The sequence below is a fragment of the Artemia franciscana genome, chromosome 16 (assembly GCF_032884065.1).
Source record: "Artemia franciscana chromosome 16, ASM3288406v1, whole genome shotgun sequence".
NCBI lineage: Eukaryota > Metazoa > Arthropoda > Branchiopoda > Anostraca > Artemiidae > Artemia > Artemia franciscana.
The window spans coordinates 26,012,847-26,032,997 of NC_088878.1; the positions used below are offsets into that span (position 1 = coordinate 26,012,847).

General features: G+C 35.9%; 1 long non-coding RNA gene across 4 annotated transcripts in view; it reads left to right on the forward strand.

Annotated features, from left to right (window-relative positions):
• Window positions 1-225: 225 nt before the first annotated feature.
• The window catches only part of LOC136037274 (uncharacterized), a 21,877-nt gene continuing 1,951 nt past the window's right edge, over window positions 226-20,151 (forward strand). The window contains exons 1-4 of one of the 4 annotated variants that reach the window (XR_010619902.1): window positions 286-337; window positions 1,241-1,336; window positions 3,301-3,481; window positions 17,813-18,542. This is a non-coding gene — a long non-coding RNA (uncharacterized LOC136037274). Of the gene's footprint in view, window positions 338-1,173; window positions 1,337-3,300; window positions 3,482-17,812; window positions 18,543-20,151 lie in introns of those variants that run through there. The other 3 variants (XR_010619903.1, XR_010619904.1, XR_010619901.1) reach the window with 3 other exon arrangements.

Genomic DNA, 20,151 nt, shown 5'->3' on the forward strand with positions numbered 1-20,151 from the left:
GGTGAGTCACATGCACATGGTCGTCTGACGTCACAATCCTCAACTAATCTTTTTATTTGGAGGTTATAAAGTGCCAGCCCACGGACAAGTAATCCTGAGCGTTTGTGGGGATAATCCTACTAACCTCTGACGTCATATGTGTCTAAAAAAACGCTTGGATTAATCAGATTAGTAATCGGACAAGTAAACAAACGCACCCAAGGTAACATTTGAATTATATGCAGATTGCTTTCTGGATATAGGCCTTTTTGACAGAAGTCACAGCCCAGCCTTTTTGGTAGCCTAGGCTAAATTCAGAATCAGGGTTGTTAAGAAGGAATCATGTTAAGAAAATAAGGTAAAATTCTAGTTAGGCTAATTGACTTCTTCCTATATCAGAAAGGGTCTAGGTTAGGAAAACGAAACTTACAGGGATGAATCTACTGACTAAAGTATGTCCCAGGAAGGTATTTTCTACCTCTACTCCTCCCTCCAGAGGACCCTGACCTTTAAAAATATGTGTGTTATAAAAGTGAAACCTTGCAAAATAGATCTTCTGCTTAATTGAAGTACAACAAAATTGTTTTCAGCTTCATAACTGGTAAAATTCTAGTTAATTGACTTCTTGCTATTTCAGAAAGAGTTTAGGTTAGGACAATAAAACTTTCAGGGATGGATCTACAGGCTAAAGTATGTCCTGGGAAGGTATTTTAAAGTACCCACCTCTGCTCCTTCTCCTTCTAGAGGGCCCTGAAATTTGCCTACATGACAGGTTTATAGGCCTAGCCTACCTATTGAAATTTTGACACAACATTTTACCTTAGTTTCAGTTACTAGCCTAGTTGCTTTTTCTCTGCCTCTAGTTCTGAAAATGCAATTCCTTATTTGAGTAGCCTAGAATTTTGAGCCTTATCAATGTTTTTTTTTTTCAAAATTTAGGAAATGTATTTGCATATCTTTAAAACCTTATAAAATGGGATTGAGCAAAGTTATGAAGCTGAAAACAATTTTGTTGTTCTTCAATTAAGCAGAAGATCTATTTTGCAAGGTTTCACTTTTATAACACACAATATTTTAAAGGTCAGGGCCCTCTAGAGGGAGAAGGAGTGGAGGTAGGTACTTCAAAATACCTTCCCAGGACATACTTTAGCCTGTAGACCCATCCCTGAAAGTTTCATTCTCCTAACTTAAACCCTATCCAAGATAGCAAGAAGTCAATTAACTAGAATTTTACCCATTTTTTATGGCACTTGGTATTAAGCAAGTGACATAGCAATTGCAAATTCTGTCAGTCTGTCAGTCCTGGTTTTGCTACTTTTGGCACCTCCAGGTAGGCTAGGACAATGAAATTTGGCAGGCAATTAGAAATAGTTGTTTACCTGATTTGACCATCTGGGGAGTGGGGGGCCCATTAATTTGGAAAAAATTGAAGTATTTTTAAATTACAAATGGTTGATCATATCTTAATGAAATTTGATGTTTGGAAGGATATTGTGTCTCAGAGCTCTTATTTTAAATCCCCACCAGATCCAGAATTAATGTAATAATTTAAATAAATCAAATTTGATTGGTTGCATTGAAGTTACAGTATCAATAGCATTGGTCACTTTGGTTGAGTCATTTTAGCTGATAGCATGCTATTTTATAGCATTGGTTGAATCCAGTGATAGCATTGATTGAATTCATTGATTGAATCATGCAAAACTTGATTGGATATAAAAGTAATTGAGAATTAAAAACATAATCCAGAAAGTTAAGAATGATATTTACTTGCGTTTAGTCAATGGTACATTTCATTCATGATGTTATTATTGGGTGAATTTGCGTTTTTAGTTTTGTTTGAGAGCAGGACTGCAGAGGCTTGAAAAATATATGTAAATTTAAAAACTCGTGATGTAAATGCGCCAGGAAAAATTATTTACTCACATTTTATTTTTAGATGTTGTACATTTTAGTTGTAGTGGTCAGGAGTATAAAAATTACTGATTATGATTTTTGTTTTGTTTTTTACAACAATGATCCTGCTCTGCAAGGCTGTAGTCCCAGTGATAAGGAAAAGAAGTGGAAAAAAGTAAATAAGTAAGTTAAGTAAAAGAATATAACAGTAAAAGAATAAGTATATGTAAAAGTAAATATAAGTATAAATAAATATAATTAAATATAAGATAAGTATAGGTAAATTAAGTAAAAGAATAAAAGGAAAAATTAAAAGAACAGAAAGCATGGGCAACAGATGGATACCTGATTATAATTAAATTTTTAAAAGCTTAAAAGATGATTTCGATCTCTAGAACGTATTTTTTCATTTGATTCTCTTACTTATGTTCAGAACATATTCTTTGTTAAAGAAAAATATTTTGAGTATAGACAAAAAAAAATGAAAAAGAAATCTGTCCATGTAACATCAATGCAAGTAAAGTGTGCTTAAAACTATATTGAGTAAAATACAGGTTTGAAAACACAGAACAAAACATCAAATTCAAAAGAAGAAAAATCAAATGCAAAAAAATAGAAATGCAAAAAGAAATTATTTTGTTTTCCAATTGCCACTGTTTTATTTAACCTTTTCTCCTCTTTTGACTTGTCTTTTTTCTTGTATCCAAGTCTTTTTGTTGGCTGTATAATGTCAATTTGTACTTTCAAAACGAGGCTTCTCTCTTGTCAGAACAGCAAGAGATTGTGTAACTCCATTTAAACAATATGTAATTGATAGCTCAATACATCAAAGCTCTTGTAAATAATTTTCGTTTGTGTAGGAGGCAATTGGTGCATTTGAAGGTATAAAAACTTGATTACTCCCTTTATTTTATGCCTTAATCTAAATTTTTGCTGGTTATCAATCTTTCTGCTTAAATAGTAAAAAAAGTGGTTGCCTAGGGAAGCCCCTCTTGAACTCGTCAACATCTTAAGTAATGATGTCGACTGTGTCATTTAGCCATATACCCTGATGTTTTTTGGGTGTGGTTTGTGTATTTGTTCTCTGTCTCTTCTCTTCCTTCTCTATCCATCTATCTTTCAGTATTCTTATCTCTCCTTTTTCAATTTTCCAACAATTTTTTTTACTATTGCTTTTATCTTTAGTACCATTCCCGTGCTTCCTAAAAATAGTTAAACATTAAATTAAATATGGTTAAAATGGACAAAATAGTATCAATCTTCCAAATATAAATTTGGGTGAAACTATTGTCTATTATTTTCACAGTTTTCAGCCAAGTTTGATTGAATGTATATGAATTTTAGGATAATGTTTGGTTGCCTAAGTCCCAGAAATCAGTTTGTTTAAAGAAAAGAATAAACTAAAGCCAAGTTTTCTAATATTAGGTACTCGTGGGGACCCTCAGATTCTTTACGTTTCATGCCAATCAACTGAAGGCCAAAAAATCGTCGAAGTTTCAGGCGTAGAACTTCATGGTGTTTGATGTAGATTGTCTGATTCCAGTCAAGACAGTGTCCCATTGACTTCTACTGAAGATCCTACTGGGAATTGACTGCCTTTGGATATGTAAGTACTGTGATATATAACAGAGAGATCCTGCATTGACACCAGCTTTTAGTTTCTAATCATTGTGTTTTTGTGTGTGAGTATGTACGACAGTTGTTTTTTGTGTGTGTTGTACAGCATGTTCGTGTGTTTTGTAGATTTACACGGCATTTGTAATCTATTTTTGTATGGCATGTGTTTTGTCTAAACACACCACGTGTGTTTAGACAACATGGTGGGCGCTGCATGTTTTGAAGAATCTGTATGTTATGTTGTGCAACACTTGTGTTTATGCTATGCTACGTGTGCATTGTGTAGTATCTGCATGTGATGTATTTTGTGCAGTGTGCTTGATTTGTATCTTCTTTGCGTCTTGTGGAATGTGTTGGTGTATTTTGCGGTATGTGTATGTGGTGTATGATGTCTGTCATGTGTGTATGTTTTGTTTTGTGCGACCTTTGTGCAGCAAGGTGTGTAAATGCTTGATATACGATGTGAGGCATGTTTTGCAGCGTATGTATTTTGTCGCATGTAAGTGTGGTATTTAAAAGTTATGGCGTACAGTTATGTTTCGTGACATTTTTGTCTATTGCCTGCTGTGTGGCGTTTGCATGTATCGAATGTTGTGAGGTATATGTGTTTGTCACGAGGCGTCATTTGTGTTTTTTGTGGCGTTTGTGTGTATCGTGTTGTGAGGTATATGTGTTTGCTGCAAGACGCATCTTTGTGTTATTTTGCGCGGCGTCTGTGTGTTGTATTGTGCATGCATATTTATTCTGTTGTTTGTATGTGTCTTATATTTTGTATTGTGTGTATATTTTGTAATATGCGGTGTCTATGTGGGATTTACGTGCTATGCGGCATATGCTTTTGGACGGTTCTGAGAGTTGAGGGTACGAGAATAAGTTTGAAAATTGATATTAGGATGACCAAGTTGCTTAAACTAGGAATAATCGTGGATGAAGTGGTGACGTTAGGTAACGAGAACGATCAAGTGCATAGCGTTTGTTGTCTAAATAGTAATATTAATTAGGATGGTGGATTCAGTGAAGATGTAAAAGTAGAATAGCCTTGGTGCAAGATGGTTTTTTACAGTTGAAAATTGTTTGGAGGAGTAGGTAGATACACTTTTGAGCTAAGATTAGAGTAATGAAAGGCACGACAATAGAAATGATTATTTCATTTATAAAGAGCATAAAAAAGGTATTGAGTGGCATGTTCACTTTATTGGTAAGTCAATAATATGGATAGTCATATATTTACCATAATTCCTGTTATTTGAGTAGAATCTCATCACAGGGACTATGGGAGAAAAATCTTCTCCTCCTTCATGTATAAAGCCTCTTGATACCTGAAAAGAAACAAAATTAATGTTTTGCTCATATTGGAAACAAATATTAGAGGTGTTCTAAGTGCCCAAGCCTTATGGCTACATAGGAGTTAATCCCATATAGCAGAAAAAAAATGTCCGCCCATTGCAGGTTTTGATGTTGCTATTCACCATGAGAGTAGCCTAGTTCTTGTTCTTGTATATTTCATTCAAAAGATTTTTGGAATCAGATTCAGAATACAGGAAGATGGCATAGCAGTTCTACCATTTCTAATATAAACTTATGTTTGATAAAGGGGAAAAATTCTTAGATGATAAAGTTAAATGCATAGGTTGTCTTTTTACAAAGCATAAAAGTTTGATTTTACACCTTTCTTGGATACAAAAGGAAATAAAGATTATAACCTGAAATATAACCAGATACAGGTGGGTAGAGATAATTCCTCATAGAGAAGCTAAGCCTCAATCATTAAATATTTGTTTCCTCTAAAAAAATTAGGGATTTCTCAAATTCCCCCCCCCCCCCAAAAAAAAACCCAGATCCTACTGAAAATGCAGGAGTCCTAACTCAAAATACAAATCATTATTTATTGTTAATGTTCATTCTTGGGCTAATTTTGAAGAAAACCTAGTTGGTTTTTCTTTGATAAATTTGGGGAGTCCCTGATTAGGGAAGGGGAGTGGAATTACAGGCAAAGTGGGTGTGAGTAATAGTCCTTGTGCTCTTGTATCTGCACTTCCACAAGAAATATTTTTTTGTTGTTATTGGTTGTGTTAATATTTATCAGTGAAGTGCAAATCCCAGGTAGTGCCCCTGAGAAATCCTAGCCTTTGATGTTGCTTTTTCAAACTTAAGAAAAGAATGAAGTTACTGAGGCTTTGAGTAAAAAACACAGATAAAGAGCCAATTCGAAATATAATCATTATATAAACAAAACAACTCTTTTTTTTTTGCCTTCAACATCCACACAATCAATACATTTTTGCTCTCTCTTTCTCTTTTCTTCTCTTTTTTTGCTATGCAATTTATAAAAGATATAAGATATATATAAAGCATAACATATAATGAGAAAATGTGTGGTAATGAGCAAGGCATTAGCTTGGTCTCTGTAGGTAGCAAATTACTTAGTAATATCATACTTTTTAGGCTGAGAGATACTGTAGACAAAGTGATAAGAAAAGAATAGTGAGGTTTTAGAAAGGGTGGATGATGTGTTGACCAAATTTTCACTCTTAGTGTTGTAACTGAGAAGTGCCTGAGTTATCAATCACCTTTGGACCTCAGTTTTATAGGTTATGAGCAAGTATTTTATTCTGTTGATAGAAGAGCCTTAGCAAAGGTCTTATCCTTGTATAGTATACCAGACAAATACATTAAAGTGATTAGTGCCATGTGCAAGATTAACCCTGCTGTGGTTAAGGTCGGAAATGAGGTTAGAAGCATGTTTTGTATTAAACCAGGAGTTGAATAGGGTTTTGTTCAATCCCCTTTATGTGGATCATTTGGATGGGCTTTGTCTCAAGTAGTACAGGGAAGGCAATGGGAGAGCACAGAATCAAATGGAAAGGAAAGCTTTCCTAGACTTTGATTATGCTTATGATTTAAGCATCTTAGATGAAATTTTGAGCAAAATGAATAAACTTTTAGAGGTTTTATGAGTCCAGGGTGCTAGGATAGGTTTGAAAATTAATGTTAAGAAGACTAAGTTGCTAATTAACTTAAATTACCTTACCTTAAATTGCAGCTTGGAGCAATCTAAGGATTTCCTCCTTGTAGGCTCTGTGAAGAATTAAAAACGAGTTGAAGACTCATGGGCTGCCCAATCATACTTCCACTCTACATCACTCTATTCAGCATCCACTCTAAATTTGAAAGTTTTAAGATAAGTTACAAAGACAGCATATTCTGACAATCTATTCCAAAGGCTGGTGACTCTTTTTGAGAAGAACTGATTTTTCTGGTGGAGTCTGCATGACATCTTAGACGGTTTTTTTGAGTGGCATCTGGTAGAAGAGGTGGTGGCAAACAAGAATATATCAGGGACAATGTTTGTTGAGATAAGTTTGAAGGCAGTTATGACATCACTGCATTTGCACCTATATGTTAGGCTTGGTAGTTTGAGGTGACGAAGATGCTCACAATAGGGGACAGTTTGGAATTTGCTGATCAATTTTGTTGCTTGCCTTTAGACTGCTTCTAGGATGAATTTGTCTTTCTTGTAAAAAGGGGATGCAAGTGTCATACCAACTTCAAGTTTTGGTCAAACAAGAGCTTTATATAGTCATGGTAGTCATGTTTCCTGGAGAGCGACTGCTGATGGTTCTCTTTAGTGTTCCTAGGGTCTGGTTAGCTAATGAAGCAGCATGAAAATCAAATTTAAGTTTCTTATCAACCAAGACACTCAGATCTCAATCCTCAGGAATAACCTCAACTGGTAGGTTGTTTTGAGTGTACCCAAAAAGTTTTTTTTCTCCAAAATGAAGGACATGGCATTTATATGTGTTGAAGCTTGATAACCAGGCATTAGCCCAATTATTAAGCTCATTTATATCACATTGAAAAGCATCTGCATCAAGCTGGTTTCTGATACCACCAATGAGTTTGGAATCATCTATATATAAAGTTAAATAATTGTTTACTACACTAGGGGCATCATTAATAAAAATATTGAAGAGGGTAGGGCCAAGGATAGTACCTTGCAGCACACCAATCTTGACTGGTAATGAGTGAATAAATCAGCATTCCGTGAAATGTGAATACTCTGACCTGTTGAGTCCTTTCAGCAAGGAATGCCTTTACTAGCCAACAACTTGGTCATTTATTCTTGCAGCATGTAACTTGACAATCAGTCTCTTGTGGCAGACATTGTCAAAGGCTTTGGCTAGGTCAAAGAGGGCAACATCAACAGGAATCCCCTTGTCTGTTAGATCTGTAACAAGATTGTAAGAGTGCAATAAACTTGTGGCAACAGATCTACCACTTTGGTAACTATGTTTAGAATGGTGAAGAATGCCATTCTTTTCAAGATGTTTAATAACAGCATCATTAAATATTCCTTCAATCACTTTGATAACCGAAGAGGTACTACTGATTGGCCTGTAATTTGCAGCAGAATTTCTTTCTCCCTTTTTGAAAACAGGAGTTATGTATGCTTTTTTCCAATCCAACAGAAGTTGTGCAGCTTTGATTGATTTTGGGAAGATTACAGCTAATGGGGCAGCTAGGATATCTTTAGCATGTTTGAGAAGACCAGGATGTATATTGTTGAGATCCTTAGATTTATATACATTAATTGAAGCAAGTTTCTTATTCACCATGCATTCAGTTACTTCAATATCTCGCATAGTGGTAGTGATTGGGTAAAAAGAGAGTGCAGGGGGTGGGACATCCTGACCATAAAAAAATACTGAGGAAGATTGTTTATTCAGGACTTCTGCTTTACTTTCAGGAGTGGATATCCCATGTACATTTTCCCATAAATCTGGAACTGAGTGTGTGCCTGGTTTTTTAGTTGATGCATGCCTCCAAAAGAGTTTGGAATTTACCTTGATTTCCTGAGCTAGTTTATTTTCGTGATTTGATTTTAATTTTTTAATGTTATTTGTAACAAGACTTCTGGCTACCTGGTATCCTCGCTTTTTCCATGGGGGGGGGGTAGATAATCATTGCTTATCAATAGCTCAGGACTAGAAACAATAACTATTTCAAGAAGTGATGTATTCTAATCACAACGAATTCTTGTAGGCTCATTAACAGTTTGGTAAACTGTTAATGTTTGATAAACAAGTATAATTGTTTGATAAACAAGATGCAAAGGGAGAACCCATAGTTTGTGTTTTTGGTGACCCATATCCATCAATCCATAAAATTTCTGGCAGGTTGAAATCACCAACTATATTTATCTCAAAAGATTTGATTTTTAAAATATCATATACCATTTCCGAAAGGGCATTTTTGCTATTCTGGCTTGGGGAACGAGGGCTATGATATGCACGTCTACTTATTTATAATCTGTCTTAATCTTCAGCAATTTATTTCAGTGTATGTTTATGCAGGAATTAATATCATTAAGATTATAGTGATTTAAGTCCAAGATAATGAGCTTGTTACTTGGCTCCTATTTATTCAATCTGGGGAAAAAACCTCGATTTGGCTTAAAAAACTACTGAAGTTGGCTTAAGTTAAGGTTGTTCACTCTCTAAGAAGGCAGTAATACCTAATTTCGAAAACTTAGTGAGCAAATTTAGTATATATATATATGAAATAGCCTATTCCGAACTGACAGGGATAAGGTCAACAATGGTTACTTTGATTCCTTTTTGTGTTCTCTTATAGTTATAAATTTATTTGCAAATAGACCCCCATGACACATGATATTCCATTTTGTAGCCCTAGGAACATGCTTATTTGATACTTAATTAGGGCTTCCCATGGCTAGAAGGTCATTAGGCAGCAATGGTAGACCTTCAATTCAGCTAATCTTGTTTCAGGGACCAGTACTCATTCAAAACAGTTTCTAAGAATTGTCTCTTTTTCTTGCAACTGACCCATCGGGTTTTGCCTCTCCCCTCTTTAAAGACAGGGTAGGGTCCAAAAATGTACATATGGGAGGCATCCTGCTGTGTATCATTGATGTGACCCCAGCATCTACATCTCCTTACTCTGACCTTATTCATCACTAGTAATTGTTCAGTAGCTTGTCCTTATCTGGGCATTCATTGCTATCAATCCAGCTAGATAAGGTAGAGTTGAACCTCCTGTAGAAATCTTGCTGGAGATTTTCTAGGTTATGATCTGACATCCCAGTTTAGTCCCTAATCAGCATTGCTAAAGTATTGACCAACTCATTTCTTGAAGGCTTTTTGAGTTTGAGGTTGGATGTGGCCTTTGATTGCCTGTTCCAAAGTAAGATTGAACAGACTTGAGATAAAGTGTTGCTCTCGCAACACAATCAAGAAGCTGCAGGTCCCCTGTTACTATAGACAAGAGCACCATAATAACGGATTATAGATTTCAGACAAAACTAAAATGCAATAAAGACATTGTAAATAACATCACTTTGCACATAAGAGCAAAACAACCCCCATAGAAGAGGATATTTTGCCCAAAGGATTTAAGCTGTCTTGCAAAATGTCCAAAACGGAACACTACAAGTAAATTCTATTGCACGCGGAATGCAAAATGCTGTCAATGGCAAGAAAGACACCACATTGTTGTTCTATGCTTCAAATCTTGAAAAAAGTTATCTTTGTTTTGAAATAGATGGCGCTCTTGTATTTGCCATGGTCTGACTTGTGTTAAAAGGAAAACATGTAACATGTTGGCTTCAAAATAAAAACTAAATGAAACAAATTTATTTTTCACCACAACTAATGATTTTGAACAGATATATTATTTTATAAATAGATGCGAATAGCGTTTCTTTGTATAAATCGTTGTATTTTTTTTATTGATTATTTGTTTCCAATTTTCAGTTCTCTGTAGAAAAACAATAAAAAAAATTGAAAAAAGGGGAAAACACTCCCTAAAAGCCATAGAATGTCACACCATCGCATTCAGGGGGATTATTTTGGTCTGGGGGGTTGAGGGGAGTTGGCTACGTGGGAGGATTTTCAGTGGGGAAGAGAAATTCCATGAAGGGGACGCAGGGTTTTCTAGCATTATTTAAAAAAAACAATGAAAAAATACATTCGAAATTTTTTTTTTTTAACTGAAAGTAAAGACCAGCATTAAAGCTTAAAACGAACAGAAATTATTAAGCTTTAGTATAAAGAGCGAGGTATTAACAAGGGGGCAAGCCCCATCATATCTATATATATATAAATAAGTTGTCTGTCTGTGGATCAGGTGACGTCATGTTTCTGTGTTGACTGACGTCATGAAATTAGTTGTCGTCATTTTTGCTTTGACGGTGACGTCATTCAAGATATTTAAGACATATGTTCACGTAGAAATCTATTAATGTTTAAGTTTACAATGACTGATGAACTTACAATGGCAAAAGCCGATGAAGATGCTCAAAGAGTCTATGCCAAAAAACTTGCTGCTGATAGAGAAAGTCAGAAAAGAAAGCGTGCCGAGGAACTACCAGATCAACGCGAAAGCAGACTTGCTGCTAAAAGAGAAAGTGAAAAAAGAAGGCGTGCCGAGGAATCAAAAGAACAGCAAGGAAACAGGCTTGAGGCTGATAGAGAAAGAAAGAACAGAAAGCGTGCCGAGGAATCAAAAGAACAGCAAGGAAACAGGCTTGAGGCTGATAGAGAAAGAAAGAACAGAAAGCGTGCCGAGGAACTACCAGAGCAACGCGGAAGCAGACTTGCTGCTAAAAGAGAAAGTGAAAAAAGAAGGCGTGCCGAGGAATTACAAGAACAGCAAGAAATCAGGCTTGCTGCTGATAGAGAAAGTAAGAAAAGAAAGCGTGCCGAGGAATCACAAGAACAGCAAGAAATCAGGCTTGCTGCTGATAGAGAAAGTAAGAAAAGAAAGCGTGCCGAGGAATCAGAGCAACCTGAAAGTTATCGCCTGGCATTCAGGTACAACCCAGTCGATGATTATAGCTTGAGTAGATGTGTTCAAATCGGGACAATGTCTAAAATTTGTCCCTATTGCAAGGCCTTGAAATTCAATGGTGAAACAATGGGAATGTGTTGCGCCTCAGGAAAAGTTAAACTTCCTCTATTGGCTGCACCACCAGAGCCATTGAAGACTTTCCTTACTGGAACTACGTCAGAATCTAAGCGTTTTTTGTCAAAAATCAGAAAATACAACTCATGTTTCCAAATGACGTCGTTTGGAGCCCAAATCGAAAATCCAGATCAATTTATGTCTACTTTCAAAGTAAAAGGGCAAATTTATCATAGAGCAGGGTCCCTTCTACCATTCTTAGGCGAGAATCATAAATTTTTACAATTGTACTTCATCAGTGATAGAAATTCTGAATTGAATGCACGTTGCGAAATTTCTCCCAACGTTGAAAGGACAATCGTTTCCCAATTGCAACATCTTTTCCACGAAAATAATAATTTAGTGCGTCTGTTCAAAACAGCCATCGATTTGATGCCTACTGATACGCATAAAATTGTTATTTCCGCTGACAAAACGCCTCCTGGCCAACATGTGCGTAGATACAATGCTCCAACTATTGACGAAGTGGCAATCGTTATGGTCGGTGATCAGTTTTTACCTCGAGATATTATTCTTCATAAGCGAAACGCTCAGTTGTTAAGAATTGCTGAAACTCATCGATGCTACGATGCCCTACAATATCCTATCATTTTTTGGGATGGAGCCGACGGCTATCACTTTAATATTAAATTGATGAATCCAGCCACTAACAAAGAAATGAATAAGAAATGCAGTGCAATGCATTATTATTCCTATAGACTAATGATTCGGCAGGATGAAGAAAATTATATTTTAAAATGCCGTGAATTGTTTCACCAATTCGTCGTTGATATGTATGCTAAAATTGAATCAGAACGTTTGCTATATATCCGCCTGAATCAGACCAAGCTCCGCTCTGAACAATACATTCATTTGCGAGATGCAGTTATAAATGACGGTAATACCACAAACGTTGGAAGATTAACAATTTTACCTTCGTCATATGCTGGCAGTCCCCGTCATATGCATGAATATGCTCAAGATGCTATTGCGTATGTTCGTCTCTATGGTCGTCCAGATTTATTTATTACATTTACATGTAATCAATCTTGGGACGAGATACTGCAGCTTTTACTTCAAGGACAATCGGCGGTTCATAGGCATGACATTACGGCCCGTGTTTTCCGGCAAAAGTTGAAATCACTGATAAACTACATTGTAAAACTTGAAGTGTTTGGGTCAGTGCGATGCTGGATGTACTCAGTGGAATGGCAAAAACGAGGTTTGCCACACGCACATATACTAATCTGGCTACATAAAAAAATTACTTCGAACGAAATTGATGATGTGATTTCCGCTGAAATACCTGATAAAAATGTCGATAAGGGGTTACATGATATTATTGTAAAAAATATGATACATGGACCTTGCGGTGCACTGAACGAAAATTCACCATGCATGGCCAAAGGAAGGTGCACAAAGCAATATCCTCGACTTTTAGTATCAAACACAATTACTGGCAATGATGGTTACCCACAATATAGAAGAAGATCTACTGAAGATGGCGGTAAAACAGCAATAATAAAGAAGCGTAACGGTACCACCATCGAAGTAGATAACCAGTGGGTTGTTCCATATTCCCCATTATTATCAAAAACATTTAATGCACACATAAACGTTGAATACTGTAACTCCGTAAAGGCAATCAAATACATATGTAAATACGCCAACAAAGGCAGTGACATGGCAGTTTTTGGCTTGCAGCCCGAAATCAAGATTTCGATGAAATCGTACAATATCAGGCTGGAAGATACATACGCAGTAATGAAGCTGTTTGGCGAATTCTTTCATTTCCGGTACATGAACGTAGTCCAGCTGTTGTTCACTTAGCGGTACATTTACAGAATGGTCAACGTGTTTATTTCACGGAAACCAACGTGCAACAAAGAGTCCTGAATCCACTGGATACAACATTAACAGTTTTTTTTCGCTTTGCAGAAATGATTCTTTTGCAAAAAAACTGCTGTATACTGAAGTGCCTTCGTATTACACGTGGAATACTAAAAACAAAGTATTTGAACGTCGAAAACAGGGTAAGTCAGTCGACGGCCAACCTACCATCTTCAAAGATACCACGATAGGAAGACTCTACACCGTTCACCCCAATCAACATGAATGCTTCTTTCTACGCCTGCTTTTGGTGAATGTACCCGGTCTGACATCCTTTGAGTATTTGAGGACTGTAAATGGTACTATACATGACACTTACCGTAGTGCATGCCAAGCTCTGAATTTATTGGAGAATGACCAACACTGGGATAACTGCATCAATGACGCGTGCGAAACGTCAACCCCAAGTCAAATTCGTGCATTGTTTGGCATCATTTTAACAACTTGCTCTCCATCAGCTCCTACAGAGTTATGGGGAAAATATAAGTCAAAAATGTCCGAAGATATACTCCATCGAAAACAGTTAGAGACGTCAGATATGACTTTTGATTTTACATCAGAAATTTATAACTACACTTTAGTTGTTATAGAAGATTTGTGCGTACGTTTGGAAAACAAACCTCTTCAGGATTTGGGAATGCCTTCACCTAACCGTATCGCTGCTGTTTCGACATGTGTAGAATTGGATCGTGAACAAAGTTACAGTACGAGTGATCTATTGTCGTATGTACAAAATAACATTTCCAAGTTAACGTCGGAACAAAAAGACATTTATGATACGATAATGCATTGTGTCGATAACAACGTTGGAGAAATTTTCTTTTTGGATGCGCCAGGAGGTACTGGTAAAACGTTTGTGATAAAACTGATTCTGGCATCAATTCGATCAAAAAATGATATAGCGTTGGCAATTGCGTCGTCCGGAATAACCGCAACATTGCTGCCTGGTGGAAGAACTGCTCATTCCGCTTTGAAATTGCCTCTGAACTTGCATTCTACAGAAACTCCCACGTGCAATATTTCCAAATCATCTGGGATGGGTAAAGTATTGCAGCAATGCAAACTTATTATTTGGGTTGAGTGCACAATGGCACACAAAAAATCGCTCGAGGCTCTGGATCAATGCTTGAAAGGTTTGCGAGGGAAGTCGAAACCCTTTGGCAGCACATTAATATTGCTTGCGGGAGATTTCAGGCAAACATTACCTATAATACCTAGATCAACTCCTGCAGACGAAATGAATGCTTGCCTGAAAAATTCTAATTTATGGGCACACTTAAAAACATTAAAATTAACTACAAATATGCGTGTCCGATTGCAAAACGATGACTCTGGTCAAACATTTTCAGATCAATTGCTGGCAATGGGAAACGGAAAGCTCCCAGTAGACTCAATTTCAGGACGTATACAACTACCTGCTGATTTCTGTAATTTAGTGACGTCCAAAAATGAATTGATTGAAAAAGTATTTCCGAATATTCTAAAAAATTATAAAAATAATAAATGGCTAAGTGAAAGAGCGATTCTCGCACCCAAAAATATAGACGTCCACGAAATCAACAATATTGTTTTGACCAAGATTCGAGACCAGGCAATCCTTTACAAGTCAGTCGACACAGTTTTGGAACCAAATGAAGCGGTTAATTATCCATCTGAATTTTTAAATTCCATAGATCTTTCAGGGTTTCCACCACACGTGCTACAACTAAAAATAGGCGTACCAATAATACTTTTAAGAAATATAAACCCACCAAAGCTTTGCAATGGCACTCGACTTGCCGTAAAAAAAACAATGGAAAACCTAATAGAGGCCACAATCTTGACAGGGCCTTTTGAGGGTGAGGCTGTTCTTATTCCTCGCATTCCCATGATTCCAACGGATCTGCCTTTTCAATTTAAAAGATTGCAATTCCCAATTCGATTAGCATTTGCAATCACCATTAACAAAGCTCAAGGTCAATCATTAGAAAAATGTGGTATAGATCTTAATACTGATTGTTTTTCCCATGGACAATTGTACGTTGCATGTTCGAGGGTCGGTAAACCTGACAATCTATTTATATGCAGCGACAATTGGACAGCGAAGAATGTTGTATATTCGCAAGTTTTACGCAGTTAATTTGTATTTTGGAACCAAATGAAGCGGTTAATTATCCATCTGAATTTTTAAATTCCATAGATCCTTTAGGGTTTCCACCACACGTGCTACAACTAAAAATAGGCGTACCAATAATACTTTTAAGAAATATCAACCCACCAAAGCTTTGCAATGGCACGCGACTTGCCGTAAAAAAAAAATGGAAAACCTAATAGAGGCCACAATCTTGACAGGGCCTTATGAGGGTGAGGCTGTTCTTATTCCTCGCATTCCCATGATTCCAACGGATCTGCTTTTTCAATTTAAAAGATTGCAATTCCCAATTCGATTAGCATTTGCAACCACCATCAACAAAGCTCAAGGGCAATCACTAGAAAAATGCGGTATAGATCTTAATACAGATTGCTTTACCAATGTACAATTGTATGTTGCATCTTTGAGGGTCGGTAAACCTGACAATCTATTTATACGCACAGACAATGGGACAGCGAAGACTGTTGTATATTCACAAGTTTTACGTAGTTAATTTGTATTGTATCTATCTATCTATCTATCTATCTATATAAAAACGAGTTGTGTGTATGCATGTTTGTTTGTTTGTAAAAAGAGCGTTTGCATATGACGTCATTATTAGTACATACGGCTTTGTATATGGACAGACAATGGGAAAGCCAAGAATGTTGTATATTCGCAATTTTTACGTAGTTTGAAACACATATATAAATCTATCTATATTCACAGGTGGGACACAGGGACACAACTACAATGGCGCGTAACGACTTACGCGCGCGGGGGGGCTTGGGGGGGGTGCGAAGCGCCCCACCAACTAGGTGTTGGGGTGGCGCGAAGCGCCACCCCAACAGCTAGTATGTAATAAAATATAAGAATATAGTAGTTCGTTACGTAATTTAATTCGTAAGTTACGTATATTATTTTACTAAAAAACGTTCGTAAAAAGTTAAAAGTTCTACTTATTCATTTCCTTTTCAACTCCCTCACGGAAATCATTTTATTTCAGGTGACGTGTAGTGTTTCTTTGCAAGTTAACAACTGTTCCCAATAGAAACGAAGTCTAGTACACTCTATTACTGTTAACCACTCATAGGGGGTGGAGGGTAATTTTTCTATTTTTCGTGTTTTTTTTACGAAGTACCAAAAAAGGTGCTTTTTTTATATTTTATTTTACATGTTAACATTTTAACCTGTTTTTTTCCTTCCATTTTAGAAAATTTGCCCAGTTGTATCAAACTATCATATTTTGTTTTATATTAAAGGTCTATTCCTAAGCTGATGCTGCTTAAATGTAGTTTTTAACAAATTTTAAATTTGTTAAAGCAGACGCTTTAAGAACAAAGATTGCTTTACAGAAGCATCAATTTCTTGAGGTGCCACAAAATCGCATAGAAAACTGCATCCTAGATTTCCCCTTCCCTCTTTGGTCTTGGGGTTATTTTCATTGAAAGTTGCCTTTTTTTTTGGTATTGTCGTTGAACCTTTCTCCCCCCTCCTCTAAATTTTGAAAATTGACAGGACAACTCCTCTTGCCAACAAGATCCCTTCCTGAGATGCGGCAAAGAGGGTGAGTCATCAAGACGTATAGGCGTGAACTGCATTCATTAAGCAACTCGTTTAAAGAGAAACTAATCTGAAACTTGTCTGTGGCAATTAGTTACTACTTTTTGTTCAAAATGGCTCGAAAGAATATTGAATTGAAAGTTTTTTTCGATTTTTAAATAAACACGGCTGATTTTTGCTTAAAAAATGTTACGCCTTTTCAACTATTTTCAACAAAAAGTATTTTGTAATACTTCCATTAATAGTTTTAATATCTGTCTTTTTTGGCTTCATAATTAAGAGCAAATAAATTGCTTGTTTCTGTTCTATTGACTCAAACTCTTAATTTTGAATAGTCTGGCATAAAACGGGTTTAAAATAAGCATTTGGAATTTTTTATTTTTATTTGAAAGCTTTTAACTTCAGTTTTTATTGTTGAATAAACACGGCTGATTTTAGTTTGAAATGCGCCATATCCAGCTGATATATCAGCAAAAATATTTTGCACAGCTTCTCTTTTAATAGTGTTATATATCTCCTTTTTTTATTTTAGTATGCATAGTATATGATTTTTTTTATTCTTAGATTTGTGGTCCAAGGTATTGTCAGATATTTGTCACTAGTCCTTTATCAAGGTTTTCGTCTACTATTGAACCTTCTTTTGAAAGAGCTAACAGAAATTTTTTGGGATAACTTCTCCAGGAGGATCATTCTAGATCAAAGTGCAACGTCCAATGAAGCTAATTAGTATTTTTTTTTATTATTTATTCTTTTGTTCCTTTATTTTGTTTTGAATTATTTAACTTGAACTTTTAGATAATGAAGCAAATGAGCTGATATGCCCCAGTGCAGTCTCCAGGGCCTTCGCCTCTATATCCTGCCTCTGTTACTTTGAGTGTAGGGACTTCACGGAAAAGTCCAATGTCGCAAACTGTCATTCATTCATCCCAGACTCAACGCTCTCAGCACAAATACATGAGCAGATTTCACACAAATATCTTTCAATTGTGGATCAAAGTATTGTTGGATCACCAGTGCAGGTTGTACAAAACAATGTGAAAATGTAAATTGCCAAATGTCTGAAGGTAAATGTCAATAAAATGGATGGTCGTCTACCTCAGTCACAAACTTTGACAACAGTGAATGAGCCTCCTTTTGAACAGGTGCTCTCTTAGCCTCCTTCAGTTGAATGTAGTTCTAAAATATCTGAGTCGTGAAGTGAATAAGGAAAACTAAGTTGAAGAAGTTCAAAAACCTGTTGTGTACAGTGCTAGTGAGTAAATCCCAATTTTAAATGACACAAAAACACCTGATAAAGGGCCTAAATTTACGATGGTGTTAGTGGTGGTTCTATTTTGGTTGAAGAAATCCTGATTGAGAAATCTGACAAAGTAGTTGTTGATGGTAATAGAGTTGTGAAAATTGTAGAGAATGAAAAATCTAGTGTAAAGAGTGTAAAAATTTGATAATTGGATTAAACAGCCAAAGGACTAAGGGTATTGGAATTATGAAGCCAACAATCAAGCTCAGCAAACTATCGCTTGAGGTAATCTTTTTTGGGTTTCATTTATTTATTGATGCTGATTTGTAACGATTTTACGCTGGGTAGATTATTTGATTCTATTTGTTCTTATTTTTGGTATAATGAAGTTCTTTACTTTTCCTTGAAAAACTTATTTTGTGGATACATTTTTTAGTAAATTGTCAGTAATGAACGGAAATGTATTGGGAGAAAAATATTTCCTTTAGATCTTTTTTTTAAAGAAATGATGAGACTGATGCCTATCAAAATTTGTGAAGGGCGGGATAAATTTTATCCATGAAAATTTAAAAAAGATCATTTTCAAAATTTTTGCTGGTGTCCTAGTAATTACACTGTACTTCTGGGTTATTTTTCTATTTTTTAGATGGGAATCTGAAAAAATCATACAAACATTTTCTTCCGTGTATCAAGGTGTTCGGGGTATACATTATCGGAGGGGGGGGGGGGGAGGGGTACACTGAATGTCATTTTATGCCTGAAATTTCTCTCGCAAATGGAATTTTGGTCTCCTAGTACTGCTTATTTAAACTGAAAACCATAGAAAAAGAGTATAGGGTGATACCGCTTATGTATACATGCAGTTTTGTAACCTTTTAGCTATGCCGAACAAGTGGATATCTCAAAATTTTGATCGAACGGTTTTTGAAAGAAAAGGGACGTTTGAGTGGGGCTGGTTGCCCTCTAATTATTTTGGTCACATAAAAAAGAACACTGTAAACCTTAATTTCCGTTCAAGTGAACCCTCTCCTGATGTTTTAGGACTATTGGTCCGGTACGGTCATCCCTGAGAAAAAACACATCCGTGATCTTTCTTCTGGTAAAAAAATTAAAAATTTTACATTTTTGCAGATAAAAGCTTGAAACCTCTATAGAATAGGAAGTTTTTCTTGCTTGTTAGGTATTTCAATTGCAAACAAGAGAATTTGGTGAATTAATTGAGTATCGGTTCGATATTAGTAGTAAAAAGTAAAACCATTAAACAATTTCCAGAGGATGTAGCCCACCCCCCTTACTCCCTACCGACTTCAGTCATCAATCTTTTATCGATTTAACCTATCTAGCTATATTACAAATCTTATTATGAAAAGCTCCAAGTCCAATTTTCTTTTTCAACAACTTCTTTTTTTCATTCTGAAAATTATATTTAATGTGTAGATATTTGCTTTTTTTCAATAACTCCATTTCTGATTTATTTGCTGATGTAGAGTGTCTATTCATATCCAGTCCGCTTTCAAAGGTTTTAAGAGAAAAAAAAAATTCTAATTTGGAAGTGATAGGTTATTGAGAAAAAAAAATCCTAAACATAAAAGATTGACCTGAGAAAAGCTTGTGAAATAGGAAATATAGAACATATTTTCAATTTTGCAATTAACTATGTTCGCTTATGATCTTGATGATAACGCTCTGAGGTCTATATCTGATAGTGCGAAATCGGAAGTTTCGAAGGTGGTATATTTGCATGAATACTAATTTGACCCATATTGGGAGGCGTAATGGACCACCTATTTTCTATTTTTTTTTTCTATTACTTAGCTTCCTGTGTGATTTGTTTGATCGAATAATGAATCTATGGGCAATAACGTGAAAAATCACCAGATTTAGAAAAAACCTA